The sequence below is a fragment of the Pelodiscus sinensis genome, chromosome 7, assembly GCF_052426305.1.
Source record: "Pelodiscus sinensis isolate ZL-2025 chromosome 7, ASM5242630v1, whole genome shotgun sequence".
Taxonomy (NCBI): domain Eukaryota; kingdom Metazoa; phylum Chordata; order Testudines; family Trionychidae; genus Pelodiscus; species Pelodiscus sinensis.
The window spans coordinates 31729969-31748586 of NC_143058.1; positions in this window are offsets into that span (position 1 = coordinate 31729969).

Here is an 18618-nt window from a genome sequence, read left to right on the forward strand (position 1 = left end):
CAGAATTACTGTAGTCTGTAATCTACCATTTAAATCAGCTTCTGCACCAAATGACTGGAAGATAGTTAATATGATGCCAATCTTTTTAAAGAGATAGAAATGTAGCCGTGTTAGTCTGGTGTAGCTAGAACAGAAAACAGGACTATGTAGCCCTTTAAAGACTAGCAAGATGGTTTATTAGGTGATGAGCTTTCATGGGCCAGACCCACTTCCTCAGAGGGTCTGGCCCAGGAAAGCTCATCACCTAATAAACCATCTTGTTAGTCTTTAAAGTGCTACATAGTCCTGTTTTTTGTTCAATCTTTTTAAAGGGTTTCAGAGATGATCCTGGCAATTAGGTAAGCCTGATATCAGTATCAGACAAACTGGTTGAAACTATAGTAAAGTAGAATATAGTCAGATACATAAATTAATGTAATTTGTTGGGGGAAAGTCAACATGTTGTTTTAAAGAGAGATCATGCCTTTCCAATATACTAGAATTCTTTGAGGAGGTCCACAAGCATGTGGCTAAGGGGGATCCAGTGGCTATAGTGCACTTACATTTTCAGAAAGTCTTTGACTAGGTCTGTGACCAAAGGCTCTTATGCAAAGTAAGTGTCATGGAATAAGAAGGAAGGTCATCTCATGCATTGGTGACTGGTTAAAAGATAGGAAACAAAGGTTAGATATAAATAGTCAATTTTCAGAATGGAGAGAGATAAATACTGGTTCCTCTCTGGGGTCTGTTCTGGGACCAGTCCTATTTAACATATTCATAAACTAGAAGATTTCCCTGCCATTGCTTGGGTCGTTCAGGGCAGGAGGCTGAAGTGTGAGGATGCAAAAATCAGGGCAGGGTTTGGGGGACTCTGGGAATGGGATGGGCATGCAGAAATTAGGGCAGGAGCCTCCCCCTGCCATCTTATGCTACAACTGAGACTTCCCGCAATATGGAGAGCCCCAGACCCGACTGGCTACGCTCTTCTTGGTGAAGCTGCCCCCTCTGTAGTCATTCTCCAATATAACTGTCCCCTGTGCTCATTGCCCCTTCGTGTTATGGAAAACAATCTAATTCCAGGCACATCCCATTTTCCTTATGCAACCAACCCTGACCTTGCTTTAAGTTAGGAGAAGAGGAAGCTGCCTACTAAATGTGGTGGTCCTAGCTGTTACCATTTAGGAGGAGTTCTTGAACAAATGGACTGACAGACAGACTCAGACTCTCAAACTCTAAAACGTATAGAGAGATGACGTGGAAAAAGAGATACATAGTGAGGAGGCAAACTGTGCAGATGATTCAAAACTAGTCAAGATGTTTAAGACCCAGGCAGATTGTGAAGAGCTACAAATGATTTCTTAAATCTGCGTGACTGAGCAACAAAATGGCAGATGAAATCCAATGTTTATAAATGCAAAGTAGTGTGCATTGGAAAATGGTGGAGTGAGGCAGCTGTTAGCACTCAAGAAAGAGATCTTGGAGTCATTGTGGATAGTTCTCAGAAGCCATCCAGTCAATGTGTAGTGGCAGTGAGAAAAATGAATGTAACGCTGGAAATAATTAAGAAAGGGATAGCTACAGAATATCTTATTGCCGCTATATAAATCCATGGTACTCCCACATCTTGAATACTACATGCAGGGTTGCCTCATCACAAAAAAGATATATTAGAATTGGAAAAGGTTCAGAAAAGGGCAACAAAATGATTAGAGGGTATGTAACAGCTTCCGTAATGAGCAGAGATTAATGATACTGGGACTTTTCAGCTGGGAAAAGAGATGACTAAGGAGGGATGTGATTGAAGTCTACAAAATCATGACAAGTGTAGAAAAGAGCTATTTACTCCTCATAGCACAAGAACTATGGGTTACAAATTGAAATTAATAGGCAGCAGATTTAAATCAAAGCAAGTTTTTTTGCATAACACACAGTGTGCTTGTAGAACTCTTTGCCAGAAGATGTTGTGAAGGCCAAGATTATAACACGTTTAAAAAAAAGCTAGATAAATTCATGGAGGATAGTAGTCCTTCAATGGCTATTAGCCAGGATTAGGGTTGGATTAAGAAAGGGGCTTTAGGATCTGCAGCCGATGGCTTGGACTAAGGAGGGGCACAAAAGGTCTCTGGGATGCCAAAAAAAGGAGCTCTATTTTTTGGGAGGGAAGGGGACCTTATCCCAGGCCCTGGCTGTAACCACTAAAGCCCCTGAGTTCCAGCCCTGCTTGGCAGAGGAGGTGAGAGGTGAGGGAGGGATGTGGCTCTGTGTGCTCCTATTTTTCCTTTGTCCCCATTGGACTAGAGCTGCAAGTGCTCGAAGCTCCATCCGCGCTCTGCTCTTGTCTGCAGGCTCGGCCCCCCACAGACCCATTAGCTGTAATCACAGAGGCACCTGCTCCCTCTCTTCCTTGTAGTCTGTTTAACAAAGGGGAGCTGGCCCCTGTACATCCCAAGCCCCTGCCCCAGCCCTGAGCTCCATCCCTCACCGTAACCCCCTCCTAGACCTTGCATCTCCACCTCCCGTTCCCTCCCACACCAGCCCCATCCCAGAGCCCACACTACCAGTTTGAGCCTTCACTCCCCTGCTGTGCTCAACCCCTGCTTCAGCCAAAAGACCGCTCCTGCACTCTGAACCCTTATTTTTGGCCCCACAACATCTAATAACCCTCTGTCTCCAGAAGAGATAATCTGGACCTGGGCTGGATAGGCAGGGATAGTGTCCCTAGCCTATTTGCCAGAAACTGAGAATGAGCAACAGGGAATAAATTGATCACCTGTTCTATTTCATTCCCCCTGGAACACCTGGCCCCTGTTGGAAGATCTATGAAAATTTTTAATTAAATGTAGTAGATACTGGATCATGATCCTGTTGACCATCTGAGAAGAACTTGTGGCCCATGACCGTATTAATTCCAGGCAGTCATTAATTCTCAGAAAACAGTATTCTCGGTCATAGTTACTGCTTGTAAATTTTATATTGTCACCACCAGGTAATTTGACCTTCTGTATCTACACATGCCCCTCTGTGACACCTCATAGGAGTGAAGATCAAAGATATAGCCAGCAACCAGGCTGTCAACTCATTTCTTCTTGCCTTTGGCAAAGATTGTGTCATTCTTGGAGCATTATTAAAAACTTTTCCTGGCCCTCACATGTGATGTAATTTTTAAGGTTTATCTGAGAGAATGGCTCCTTTCTTCAAATCTACATAACAATAGCCAAATACTCTGAAAATTTTGAAAGCAAAGTGGACTCCTGATATATATATTTGTACTGATTTTTTTTAAAGTACAATCCTTTTAATACAATTATTTGCTTAGGAAAATGCAGGATGTGGTTTCAGTTAAAATAGATACTTTTAATATTGGTCCATTTCAAGCAGTCTTTGAATGTCAGACATTTCCATAGTTCATTTTCTTTTCTGAGATGGATTTATATACCTACTGGTTTGTAAGATTCATGCTTAATTTTAATAATACAAATATTCTAATGAACAAAACCACATCTGATCTCTATTGTTTTTTTTAAAAAAAAACTATATTAGTATATACTGTGGTAGTAGGATTTTTTCAAGTCATCTAAATTTGCTGGTTCAGGAAAGAGAAAATTTTGATATGAAGGAAACTGTGACTCTGACCTTGGTTGCAAACCTTCCAAGCTGTTCCCTTGACATATTACCCAAGCCAAAATATCTTACTGCTGCAGCCTCTGATGTTCCTTGTCTGAAGATGATCATAGTGTGGAGGGTCTTTAAAAACAGTATTTTTCAGTAACTCAGTAGTTCAGTTTTCTGAGTGATCATACCTTAATGTTCAGAAACATCTTGCTGATGATAGTCCCAGATGGATTACACTGGTGGTTCACAAACTTTCATTTTACAGAGCAAGAACCTAATAAAATAGAAGTTTGGTGAACTTGTTAGTGTGGATGATCCATCACAGAATATCATTCAGACAAGATGGAGCTGTCCAAAAATACCTACTAGTGGCGTGCTCTCTTTTAATTGTAAGACTTAACTTCAGATTGGAGTCCTATAATACCTTCCCACATAGTAAGAAAGGTATCCTCATTTATAGCAACGATACCATATTTATTTACATTAACTATCATCTAATCTGCCCAAGGAAGTGGGGAGTTCTACTTCATTGGCCTACTCTCCCACCCTAACAATTCAGGCAAAAGACTCCAGAAATTTGTAGCCACTTTTGAAAATGTTGGCCTAAATTTCTCTGTATCAGTTCCCCATTAAACAATGGGACTAATATCATTTTAGGACCCCACAACTTGCTCTATTTGGGACATGTAAATAAACAGAATTAGGCAATGTTTTCCTGTGATGTGTCATATCTGGGCTGCCTAGATATTTTGTGAAGAATTCCTCAGTGGATTTTCTCCCATTACAGGTGACGGGAATATGTGTGGACCATGGATAGATAAAGACAATTGTGCTGAGCTACATTATGAGAACACCTAAACTTCTGTATTTAAGGCAGAGGCTGTTTCATCCTCACATTGTTATGGAAAAGATCCAATTTGCATCCAGGATTAATAGTCAGAATGCTTTGAAATAAACAAAGATTGATGTTAAACTTCATTTGTGTTTTCATCTCCTCAATGCAAGAAAAAAGCATGATTAAGAGAGAAACTGGAAAGCCACAATTATGGATCAGGTAGGATTAATTATCAGAGAGAATTATTTCTGGGACATTTAGGCTTTGGTCTGAGTGAGGCTTTATTGTTATAGAGTTAAGGTAATGTTTGTATAACTGTATTGGGAGAGTAAGGGCCTGGAAATTATGGATAAACATAATTTTGTAACAGAAGAGAAGAGAGTGGATGAGAAATATTACATGACATTTATATACACTAAAAAGGGAATTTCACATGGTAATTTTTCATTGAACATCCAGGAGCAGGAACCCATTGGAAAGAAACTAACTTCTGAGTGTATAATCTGTGGGTTTCAATTTCGAATTTCATTGTAGTTAAAGGATTTTTTTGTCTTGAATAGTGCAAGGATTTCACCTGGAATATACTTAGTAGAGATAGAAAGATCGAATTGTCTTCACAAGGATTCTGTTTTTCCTGTCACTTTTCCATCTCCTTATTGTTTCAATTTAAAATAAATTTTGGAATCTTGAAGATTAGGATTAGTAAAATGAACACAAGATGATCTAGTGCTTCCCATAGTATTATTTCATAAAGGGGGCTGATCACTTCTTAACAACACAGAGAGATTGAAAAAAGATGCATAATAAGTGAATTTTGTCTTTTTACAAATGTGTTTACAACTTATTTTTGAACAAGCTGTAGGATCCATTAGAAAGAAACCCTATTTTATCCATCCAGTAATCTTGCACACATTTCTGAAGTCTGATTACCAGATTTATATTGTGCTATATCCCATCTCTTACTTATCCTAATATATTATTTAGCCTCTCTGGTATATTCAACACTCAATTTAACGTTATCTGCAAATATAATAAGCATATTCTTTGCACATCCTCCAGGGCGTTGTCATGTATTTCTCAGTAAAACAGTCTTAAATGAGACTAAATTAAATTTTGAAATGAGAAGGAATAATATCAGACTCTTAAAGGAATTTAGAAAACTTAAGCACAGTGCTCTGGAAAATAGAAAGCCTCCGTTAAATGAACCCTCAATTAAAGATAAAATGCTACTTAAAGAATTTATAGCAAAAGTAATTTGAATCAAGGTAACATTTTTAAAAACTCCTAAGTGGCTTAGGAACCTAGGTCCCACTGTCAAAAAGTGACTTTGGTGACGTTTTTAAAGGTATTAATGTGCTGAATGATGCACATAGGTGCTTGCAATGTGATTTTCACTTTCCAGTTACAAATACAATGTAAATGTAACTTATCTGTGTTTGATTAAGACAGTCCTTAGAGAATTTTTTAATGCAAAATATTTTTTTAAAAACAGTTCAGTTAATTATATAGAGGTTTGAATAAGTTGATTGTAAAGCAGATCCCATACTACAGGGTGTGCCCCCAAAATGTATCTGCATTCATAATATAATTAAAATAATACCACATTGATGTTACTGTGGTGCACACATTGTTTTTGAAATAATAATCCATCTCTGAGGCTAAAAAATTTATCTTGATAAAGAAATGGGATTAGTTCTGACCTATAAACCCAAAAGTACTGCAAGTAATGCAGCAATAAAGAACAGGTTTGTTGAAAACACTGACTGCCAACATTAACTTCAGTGGGGTTACCCAGGTGTAACTTGGAGAAGAAATTTACCCAAAGATATATTACTGGGAAATACTGACTAATTATTGGTTAATTGAGTTTTTTGTAAATCTCTGTGGATTTGCCAGGTATAAACAGGAATGTTAAATGTTAAGACAGAATTTCTAACAGAAAAATATTACAGGCAAGTATGGAGAAGGGATGTAAGCGACTAGTTGACTACGTGATAAGCATTGAGTAGAGAGAGAAGCAGCAAGGTGGGGGAGGGCAGAGCTAGTGCTAAGGGAGCCTGTTTAAAAGCTGGTTCCCCCCAGCACCATCTCTGCAGGGGGGCCAGGGGAGGCAAAGGCACAGCGGGGAAACAGCATGAGTGGGAACCGAAGGAGTCCCTGCTTGCACCGGTCCCAACTCCTGTGCCCTTCCATTTGAAATGTACAAGAGCTGCGGGCAGCTCTTGTACATTTCAATGGGAGAGGTGCAGCAGTTGGGTCCCTGTGCAAGCAGGGACTGCTTTGGTCCCCCCCTTGCATGGGTTCCCCATTGTGCCTCTTCCCTGCTGCGAGCAGCTCTTGTACATTTCAAAAACAGATGCACAGTGAGATAACGAGTGCCCCCCTTATGGACTAATCGAGTAGTCGATGGAGATGGAAATTCCATCGACTATTTGATTAGCTGATTAATCAAAATTTAACATCCCTAGTATGGAGCTCAAGAATCTGAATCTCTATTCTGAAAGATGATAGTGAAAAGTTGTACTTTAAGGAAAATTGAGACTATATAACAGTTTGGTGTTATTACAGCCATCACCTTATTAATCATGTGGTGTAAGTCTATTGACTTACCTTCACACTTTCATTGCAATCCGTAATGCTTGTGCCAAGTGCTCAATGACCTGAGAAATCCAGGTAGCTGAAGATAATTAATCTTTTTCATTCATATAAAATGTTTCCCTTTCTCCATTTATACATTAGTGTGACGGGCCATCCTCGGCCCGCACTCCGGACGACGGGGGGAGGTGGGGAGCGAGCGGAGCCGTGGGGGATGTGCCCCAGCGGCAAGGCGCCAACACGGCAGTGTAGCAAGGCCAGAATCTAGTGGGAGGGACGGAGAGTGGCTGCCCGGTCACGGCAGGGGAGCACCCCACGTCACCGGAAGGGCGGGCCCTCCGGACGACGTCACATCCGGCAGGCCATTTTAAAATGGTTCGCCGCCAGCGTGGAGCGAGGCAGCCGCCACAGCCGCTGGATGGTGGACCGGGGCCAACAGGCCACCAGGAACGACCCGCACGACCGACAGACGACGAGCCCCCGCCACAGAGGGGCCCCTCACCGAAGGCAAACGGTGCGTCCTGGACTCTAAGCAGCCCAGGAGAGTCCCTGCGGAACGCAACGGGAGTGACGGACAGCCAAGAGGTCCCCCAGACACCAACCGTCAGAACCACGGTAGGCGCAGGGGCACTAGAGGGCGGGCCCAGGGGGCCCCTAGAGGAGAGGAAGCAGCCCGGGGTGGACCCCGTGGACAGACGCGTTTAGGGAATAACCCCCTCATCTGTCGTGCAGGGGCGATGGCGAGCCCCCGCACTTAGGGCCCCAGACTGGAACCCGGGAGAGAGGGCGGGCCTGGGTCCCCTTCCCCCTCCCTACACACAGCCACATGCCCTGCTATATGGTGAGGCACATTGTTGCCGGCAAGCCAGACAGGCAAGGTCTAGCCCCGAGGAGGGGTCTAAGACTCACTCTGGGTCCTGGACCCTCTGGCCGGGGAAGCAGGATGGACAGCGGGTTCGCTGAATCCCCCCGGCTCGGCAGAGAGGGGGTGATCGCACCCAATCTACTGGCCCCGGGACCGGGAATCCTGCCCTGGGGCCAGGCCGATGGACAAAGGGGTTTGTGGAGCCCCCCTGCCTAACCGGCAGGGGGTATTCACACCCTGTTATTCGTCCACAATTAGTACAATACAATGCCTTGATTTTGTATAGTTCTAAGTATATAAAATCAGTTTTATATACGATCTCCCTTTCTATTTTCCCTATTGTCAGTCCATTTTGGACTGAAAATAGAATCCTTTAGCCTTTAGGGAACCAGCGGAATCCTATAATCCATACCTTGTGTTAGCATACCAGTAACACTTATTGCCTCAACCATCTCTGACAGCTGAATCTGATGTGCTGCATGCAGGCTTGTGGTGGTTTGGAATTGAACTGACTCCTGGAGAAACCTATATTATTACACAATGTGCTATTTTAGAGACACTTGCATTTAAATTTTGTCTTCAAAAGGTGGAAATATTTTTCTTTCCACTGCTATTTCTACTCCTGTTATCTAGACAGCGGTTTTACTTTAGAAAAACCCTTTTTCGAAAGACTGCACAGCTGCCATTATGCAAATGAAATGCGGGAAATTCAAATCCCGGCTTCATTTGCAATTTCGATCTGTCTAATTTACATCCCTCTTTTGAAAGAGGGATGTAGTTTAGACATACCCTTAGAGTCTATCTGCCCCAATTAGAACTGAGGTTCTAATGTGCTGGACTCTTTACCAACGTGTTAGAAGAAATGCATTCCAGCTCTGAAGTTCTCACAATAGCGCAAGAGACAACAAGAGAAGATGACAAACAGATCAAAGTTGATTGTAACAGAGGTAAGCAGATGTAGTTACACAGATGAGGTTTGTAAACAGAACATGTATCGGAGTCTATACTTTTTTTGTATCTTTTGTTAAAAAAAAAATTTTACTCTGTGAATTCCTAGGAAATCATTGAGCCACAACAGTACACTGGTACAATACACAACAGTACACTAGTTATGGGTAAAACCAAATTTAAGGACTCCAGTCTTTAGGTACTAGTGGTGAAATCATGGACCCATTACAGCTAATGACAAAATTTCCATTCATTTAGGGTGAAATCTTGACCCATGTGAACAGCATATATATAATGACCCTTCCTGAGTAGATCATCAACTTTATAAAGCAGAATATATCTTGGGGCCAGTGGCATGTCAATGGAGCATTGACAGTGCCTATTATTTGCTCACCGTGCCTGTGTTCACAGACCAGTTATTCAGGGAAAGACTGGTAGAGCGATATTCTTTTACATTACAGTTGTCATTCTAGAATGTGTGTGCTACTCAGACCCAGCATATGCTGAGCACTGAATGAAGGAGACAATTCAGTATTTGTTTATGATAAACAGAATTTCCATTTTCATAGATTCAAGGTAACATGTTTATGCATCTCACATTTCCACTTCAAAAGAAGGAAAGAGAAAACTGTAATCCTTTTATGACAGCCTAATTTTTGTATGATTATAAGTGCTATTTAACATGAGTGCAATATTGGTTTTGTTAATCTGTTTACCGTACTTCCAAGTACTCAGTGATTGCTATGAAAATGCACTTGAATTATTATTCTAAAGATAAACATCTGCGCATCCTTTCCCATCAAGAGGTGAAAGGTGCGGCCTACTGTATCATGGTATGGTTTTGGATGACTCCATATAAATAAATCTAATGCCTTTTATTTTTATTATCAGAACCCCAGAACAGCATTCTTGTTGATGGACTGAACAGCTCAGTTTTAAATCACTACATATTATATACAAGTTTTAAACATACAGCAGTAAATCCAAAGTTAAATTTATCAGCCCCCCTCCCCCCGCAAAGTAGTGGACAATAATAAGTTACATAATTTTGCTTAGTTTATATGCATCTAATGATCATAAGTTCTGCATAGAGATCACAGGGCACTGGACTTTCAGGCATATATATTAGACTTAGCAAAATAATCAGTTGTGCCTAGCTGTGACAAACATGGGAGCTTTTTCTTCATAAAATTATCTCTGTGGGTTTCTGGGTGGTTATATTTCTGAGTGAAAACAGAGTAAATGAGAGGGAAATCAGGCTTAGTTAACTTGGCAGGAACCAAATATCAATGCCTATAGACGGTCCTAATGGTTAGTACAGACACATGGATGTTATAATTACTTTGAAATTTACCTCCACCAATGCAGAATCAGGTGCTATTGGTCTAATGAAAAGTGTGGAGCTTGAAAGTAGTTAAAAAGTGTTTCTTATGAGGAGACAAGATTTGCAGCTTGATCGCAAAAACAGGGTGGGTATATCAATGCTCCCTAACTGCATTAGGTAAATGTTATATTTAGATAATCCTTAGACACACATTAATATTGTCTTGTTTTAAAAGCTTTTTCTCTCTGTTATGTTCCTATTGATAAATCATAATTTGTTTTGAACAAACTGTTTGCTATCACTGCATTTTCAGATTGGTATCACTGGGCTCAACGAGTGTTAAAAATCCCAAGGTGATACAGTTGGTAAGCAAGGGATGCCAAAGCCTTGGTAATTAATTCTAAAAGTGAGGTTGGCTGAGGAGAATGAGTTACATTGCTTAGTGCATAGGACGTCAGAGGATTTTCCATTTGTATTATCTAGCACAACAGCACTTTACTAGGAGGAGGCAAAGGGAGCAATAAGTAATGGAAATTGACTAACAGAAAGGCCATCAGGGGATTGGGATAGGTTTACCAAGATGTAGACAGGAGTGGAGTTTAGTAGAGCCTTGGAGGATAAGGTCAGAACCTTGTGTCTGTTGAAATGTCATTTGTTGCAAGAGGTGATAGCTAGTAAAGGAAGTTGAGGAGGATCAAAGTGCTATGAAGGGGGCATAGGTATGTACCAGCTGCATTTTGAATATTCTAGAGAACCTGCAGCATTTTTATTAGTTTCTCACATATCCACCCTCTAGTCTGAGACATGAAAAGGAGGAGACTGCACAGTAAAGGTGAGACCTAATCAAAGCATAAACAGGGTTTTAGTGGTAGGAGTGGAGCGCACTGTGGCCAAATCTTGTGATTTTATTAGGTCTCATGATATACAGTGTTTTACTTAAAGCAGTAGCTCCTGAAGAGAGGTGATTGTAAGAGTGTCCCAGCTTCCATATTTAAAAAAAAAAAGTTTCTAACCTACTTTGTGATTACAGAGAAGAACTTGTAAACCTGACCCAAGTTCTCCCTAAAGGCTCTAAAACTAGCATCCTAGCATTAAACTTGACCAACTGGAACCGATAGCTGTTGTTTCTGAGCCTCATTGAATGTCACCTGTCAATTAGTATATCTCTATATTCCACTCAGGGAAGGAACCACATCTACAAACTTTGAATCAACTTGTATAATGTACAAAACTTGGCTTTCATTTAAAAACTAACTTTATTTTACTGTAAATTAACATGTAAGGCTCTCTTTAGCTCTTAAAGTAAGAATTTTCTGCTTTTCAAGATGTACACTAAATAGTGTTTCAATCTCCTATGAAATGGGGAGTCCCTGCGTGGGATAAGAAGGTGTTTCATAAACCACTGTTGCCTCACTCAGTTCAGTACTGGTAAATTGAGTCAATTTGGTTGGGAATGAATATGAAGTGCTAGGATAGAGAAAAATACACACATTTACAACTGTCATTACAGTTTAATTTCCTTGTCAGAGCAGGTGAGCTACCTTGCACAAATAGCACAGTCTAAAAGGTCAGTTCTTTGTTACCTGAACTGTAGGACAGATTCAGCAATCTTCCGAACTCATGACAGGAGTCTCTGAGCAACACCAGCCTAAAGACATTTAAATATGATGTTTACGACACTTGCAGACATATTTGGGGTTTAAAATATGAAGCAAAACTACATAAGACAAAAGCCTGTAAGTACATATGCCAAAAGAAGCACAAGGAAGTGTCTCAAAAAACACAATTCTAAAAATAGGAGACTTCCTCCCGCACAAATATTAATCTCAACAGTACGACATCAGGGACATGTGGAATCAATTTCCAATGCACCTACAGAAAGCATCAGATCTGATTCTCCATTGCTGTTCATTTTATGAACTCATGTACACCTGGGCAAGGAGATCTCAAACTGGAATAAATGAGTAGCAAATTCTAATTTGGTAGCATTTAAGATTAATTTTGCAGCTGGCTCCAATTGGCACAGGGTAGAGGACAGTCAGGGAGACTATATGTATGATGTTTCTAGCAAATTAACTAGAAACAATTACCTGCTGTCTTGACCTGCTGGTATCGTGTAATCCTATTGCAATTTACAATTTTAAAAAAGTCATGTTTTCTTTAGCAAGTGTTAAAAAAAATAGCAGAAGGCTTTCAGAATTTGCATTCAAGAATTTGAATCTTAATGTTGTATGCTATTGGTGAACTAAAAAGAACAGTATTCTCGGCTTCAAAGAGTTGAAAATGTATGTGGAAAGTCACATCTTGTATCTAGGATTAGCTGTGATGTAAGCTTGGAAAATCTGTTCCTTGAACAAAGCTCACATTGCAGATAAATGGTCTAAGCTTTCCAAGTTCATGATAATTTGTAGACAATTTAGTCATCAGTGAAAATGGATTGGTTGAGCCGGTCCTTATGTCTTTGTGGCAGCCCTTATAGGATTGGTGCCTGAAGCTGTGATCTTGCTATGTAGCAGGCCTCATTAGTAAGTGGATAATAGACTTCCATATACGTCCCCATCAGATTCTCGGGAATAATATTTATTGTTCAGGGTCTTGAAACCTTCCCTGGAATCAGATAGAACAAAGAAGCCAATGGATATTCTGTCCATATGTAGCTAAACCATAAATACATTTTACACAAGATAGCCATATGATTCTTTTCCATCATGTATGTATGTGCAATGCGACTTAATTATCCATTAATTCAACTCTGAAAGACATAGTCTACCATTCCCAAACCATTACCAGCATTTTTTAAAAAGTGTGAAATAAACCAACCTGCTAGGAAAATATTTTCTCCTTCTACCTCAAAACATAGACTTTCCCCACCTCCCAGTTATGTTTGCTGCATAAACAAGCTGGACAATTGTGCAATTTTCAGTCCTGGCCCAACAGAAGCTTCCTTTGTTACAAAAATATCATTGCCTTATAGTCCAACTGTCCTGTCTCTACTGGGCTACAAATGAGTGTTACATAGCTCCAAGAAATAGCGAATTCCCCTCTTGCCAATGGAAAGTATCACTTCTAGCCTTGAAATATTTTATGTGTAGAAAGACTAGTTATAGGGTTTTTTCGCTTTTACTTTGTATCTGAGCCTCACTCAGATCATAGTAACAAAAAAAATTCACCATAAAGCTGGAAGGATCCAAGAAAATATAGAGCTAATCCCCAAAGTTTTATTACAACATTTTATAAGCATTTTAAATTTCAACAAATAACAAGTCAAATGTTTTTTGACCAATCCCATTTAAAAACACTTTGAAGCATAATGGAATATGACATGGATAGGGTCCATGAGAGTTTGCTGTGGTTTTAAGCTTTTATCAACTCTCATTTGGTATTATCTGCATAACTCATTCCTGACCTCAGTAATCACCCCAAACTGATGCCACTAAAACCTGTTACATTATACCACACTGATATATTAAATACTTGTGTGGGTCATTACAAAACTTTTAGAATGCCAACATGAAAGAAATGACACAATATAAAAATGTAAGCTGCTTATAATGCTTCAGATTGAAGTTAATGGAGCAGAAAGTCAGAAGTAAGCATTTAAAGATAGTTTGAATACTTAGAAGCCAGAACAAGTCAAAATTAGAAGAAATATTTTAAAAGGGTATTTACGAGTTTAGGCTGTATGGCAGTTACGTTATTTGGGATCATGTTAAGTCAACACTCCATTCTAGCACTTTTTTCCTTATCTTCTATATATATTAGAGAGTATGTCTATCTGTGTGTTTTTCTGTTTGTTCAAAACTCCTCTTGAACGGGAAGAGCTAGGATCTTCCAATTTAGTATATAGCTTCCTCTTATCATAACTTAAAGCAAGATAAGGGTTGGTTGTGCCAGGAAAATGGAATGGGCCTGGACTGGGATTGCAGTCTACAAAGAGAAGAGACAGAATCCCCAGGCATGTGAAAGAGGCTCAGTAGGAGTGTGCCCCCCATGTGAAACTAACCTAGCCTCAAACCTCCAACTCTCAGGTGTCCTGGAGGGAGGGCAGGGGGAGCTGAAGTTCCCTCCCTCCCAATTCATATGGGAACATTGCTGGCTGTTCCCCTTCATCAGGGAGTGAAGGGAAAGTACAGAGTTTGCTGCATTCCTTATTCTGGCTGGGAAACACAGGCAGCAGATGAACCTGGACCTGCCCTAGCCGGGGGACATGCACCATTTCCCCCACCTGTGTCCACTGGAGCTGCAGTGGCCATGGAGGGGGGTGCTTCTAACCTGGTCGCAAGCTTATGTGGTAAGAGAGGGCTGGGATAGTCCGCTCTCCCTGGAACAGCCTGCACACTGATTGCCTTACCTCCAGACTCACCCCAGAGCATGTACATTTTCATTTTATTTTCCAAAAAACAAAAATTAATTGAGCTAAGGACCCAAGCAATGCTGGGTAAATCTTCTAATAGTAAATACAAAATAATACTGCTTTAGCTGCCTGGCTCTCTCTTTTTCTCTCTCTTTCTCTTTGTTGCTTTGCTCTTGCTAATAGCAACTGATTTTGAAGTGCTCTTTTCCCTCCATGTGATGCACATCATTCTGCCCTGAGGCTTAAAAAAATACTCAGACTGGGAATAAGATTCCGAAGCAGTGATTTTGTTCTACAGATTAAGTTCTACTTCACCAGCACCCGTGAATCCTGTAACTGCAGCATTTGAATTTTGACGGGTAAGAAGAATGACATTCATCTGCATTTGTTAAGCTTATTATTTCTTACAAGCCTAATGGACACAGTTGGATTTACAATGAAAATGCTGGATAAGCAGCAGAGAGCACAAAGAATTTGACCATGGTTGTTGCCAATTCTGGAGGGAGAAATCAGGTCTAGTTGATAAATAGATACATCTATCAATCAGATAGGCACTTGGAGTCAAGTTAGATGAATTTATTTAAGTGACCTATAACTTGGCAGAATTGAGTCACTGCTCCCACAGTTCACTGAAATTTTATTTTTGATATACAAAATTCGTTGGCATCATACCAGGGATTAATTTCATTAAACTGTTTTGAATACTGAAGATTCCATAGGAAAAAAGTCTTTTTAATAAATGCTTTTGTGTTGTCATGGCAGAAAAAATTCTCTACAGGTTTTTGTAAATTCTTCATTAAAGAAGCAAATCCCACTACAAAGCAGTCAGTCATTCCGATTTGAATGTATATAGAGCATTATATGGGCTACAACTAATGAATATTTATATACAGGAAAGATAGTATCATTGAAGTGTCCAGAAGTCCCATTAGTGATGATCTGACATCTACCAAGAAAGAGAAAACCTACTTCTCTCTTGGGGTATGTCTGTACAGCATGCTTATTTCAAAATAAGCTATTTTGGAATGTTTTTTCCAAAACACCTTATTTCAAAATAGCACGTCTACACTACAGGGAAGCCTCAAAATTAGTCTGAGACAGGCTTCCCTGACGTGAACTTGCTACTTCGTTTAGAGCTCCAGGAGGAACTGGGGAGTAATTACTTTGAATGGCCTTGGGGAAGAGTTATTTTGAAATAACAGCAGTGTAGCATCCACACTTCTGCTATTCTGAAATAGCTATTTTGGAATAAGTGTTGTTCCTCATGGAATGAGGTTTACAGATTTCTAAATAAACTGTCCATTATTTTGAAGTAATGGTATTGCTGTGTAGACGCTTGCAGTGTTATTTTGAAATAACTGTGTTGTGTCAACACACCCTTGCTAATCTGTTCAGTAGAGCTGTAGCCAGCATTTAAGCTAAAGCTGGCCTATGTGGAGTTTTTATACACTCATCCCTGGGAGGCCCAAGTCACTGTAAATGCAAAGTTAGAATTGATGATTGATATAAACTCTCACAATGGGCTCCCACTTACTGTGAAAGCATGCTGAGATGTGGGAAGTGAGAGCAAAATGTCTGTACATTTGGAATGGCCGAAGTGCTAACTATAGCAAAAGCTTTGTTATGTGGCATAGTGGGAGGGCTGGCTCAGCAAATATTCTGGTGAACCAAGAGTTGGGCATATGGGCAGGGGCTCTGGACTGAGGTAGGGGGATGGCAGTTGTGAGGGAGAACAGGCTACAGTCTAGGGCCAGAAATGAAGGATTTTAGGTGCAGGAAGAGAATTAGAGGTGTGTGGGAAGGGGCGTGGGGTTTGGGCTCAGGGAGGAAGTTTGGTGTGAGAAGGGGCTTGGGACAGGGATGAGGTTTTGCGCAAAAGTTCTTGCACAAGAGAGCATCCACACTGTCATGTGTTTTTGTAGAAGAGATGTGCTTTTGCGCAAGAGTGTCCATGGCAGTGTGGATGCTCTCTTGCGCAAGAAAGTTCTGATAGCCAGTATAGCCATAGAGCTTTCTTGCGCAAGAAACCCCTGTTGCCTGTCTACACTGCCTTCTTGTGGAAGAGCTCTTGCGCAAGACGGCTTATTCATTGTGGGGAGAGCAATAAGTCTTGTGCAAGAAGCCCCGTTTTCCAATGCTTTACTATAAATTTACTTGCGCAAGAACGTGCGTGCAGTATAGACGCTCTGCAAGTTTTTGCTCAAGAACAGCTGTTCTTTGTGCAAAAAGCCTGCTGTGTAGATGTAGCCTTGGAGTGAGGAAGAATAATTTTATGTTGTGATGCACAAACTTCAGTGGTTCAGGGTACAAATTAGCCATCAACATTACCCAAAATGTTGATATTACTGTAATGATAATTCATTATTTCATTTACTAAAGCACGACTCTTATTTAAACAGAATAGTGGGAAATTATTAATTATATATTATTCTCATACCAAGCAAGACAATAATTTAGTGCAAATTGATTACTGTGTTATTAACCAATTAAGTTAAAGCATCCTGATCAATAAATTAATAACTTAGATTGGTTAATAATACTATTAAAACCCTGTGCAATTTAATGTTCTGCAGGGGAGATATTTGAAAATCATTTGCAACTCTCAAGCCATAGTCTGAGTATTACTGATCTTGTGGTTCAAGTACAGTGTTGTAAAACAATGATTTTACCTTTCTGTTCCTCATCTTCCCATAGGCTTCATGAATAGCCCTGGGCAAGTCATTAATCCCTCTGTTGTTACCTTTTCTGACCTGTGAAATGGGAATAATACCCACTTCACTCTGGTGGTATGAGGATAAATTCATTTGTGTGTGCAGCACTTAGATACCAGAGTGATGGTGGACTTTAACATGCCAACTAAAAAAAATATATAAATAATACTTGTACTTCTGAGTTTAGTTTAGATCTACAGGAACAAGGCATCTTTAAATTTTTTTAATTATTAAATAACACTAATCCCACAAGAGAAGAAATCCTCTGCCAGTTCAGAAGGGGATTTTCAGATTTCAAGATTTTGTGTTTTTATGTCCATGTGCATATATGTTAAAAACCCACACACTTACATAGAGAAGCTAGACAATTTTCCATGTGTCAGTAACAACAAGGAAGGTTTAGCAGTGTGCTATTCTTTAGCATGAGAGCTCAATTTTAGGTAGAATTATCAAGAAATGTTATTTTTCATCAGTATGACATTGTGTAGAAGTACAAAAGACACAGTGGGTTTCCCAATTTAAAGTTGGAACATTGAAAACAATATATATTTTTCAGTAATACTAGGTAAGTTTTATCTTATGGATAAGAAAACAGCACAGTAATCAAACTGTAAAGAATTTGTATCTTTTTGTAAGGCACAGCTTTGAAAAATAGTTTTAGCTGTTTAGCAATAATGGTTTCTGTAATTGGCATTAAATAGTGAGAAATCAAAGCTACAGTATATAGTTTATATTATATACATAAATCTTTTTCCATATACCTTGCTATCAATGCTGTTTTGTTGTGGTTTCATAGTCCCTTCCCCTCTTGGAAAATGTGTGTAAGAACCGTAACTGGTATAAGTCTGCATTGCTCTATTGAACCTGCTGGGAGCTATGCCAAGTTACACTAGTGAGGCCCTGCCCCTGTATGTTAACTATCACTTTTTCTCCAAAGTCTCAAGGGATGAGATTCGATCATTGTAGACTGAGATGGGCTGGAAAATACCTCTCCAGAACTCCATGCTTAAACTAGGCAGCCCTAAAACTGGTTTAGCTTTGAAACAAAGGCCTTAACTTTGTAGTGTACACAGTCAACTACAGCACTGCAGTAATTAAAGTGATAGCTTGTGTGCATGCTATGCTCTCTGTCAGTGGTTCACATCCTCACCAGGACTGCTTCTGTTGACTGAAGTGGGGCATTGTAAGACACTGACAGTTGCAGTCTAAGCACCCTGGGGCTGGAGCCCCTGTCCCTGGAGTAGAGATGGCTCTAGCTGCCAGCACCAGAGGGCAGAGGAAAGTTCCAGCTGGGTGCTCCAGGTTGGGCTGACAGCCAACAGGTGAAGTATATAACAATATCTACATAGACACTGTGTCACCGTGCAGAGGTGGAGTTATGAAATCAATGTAGTA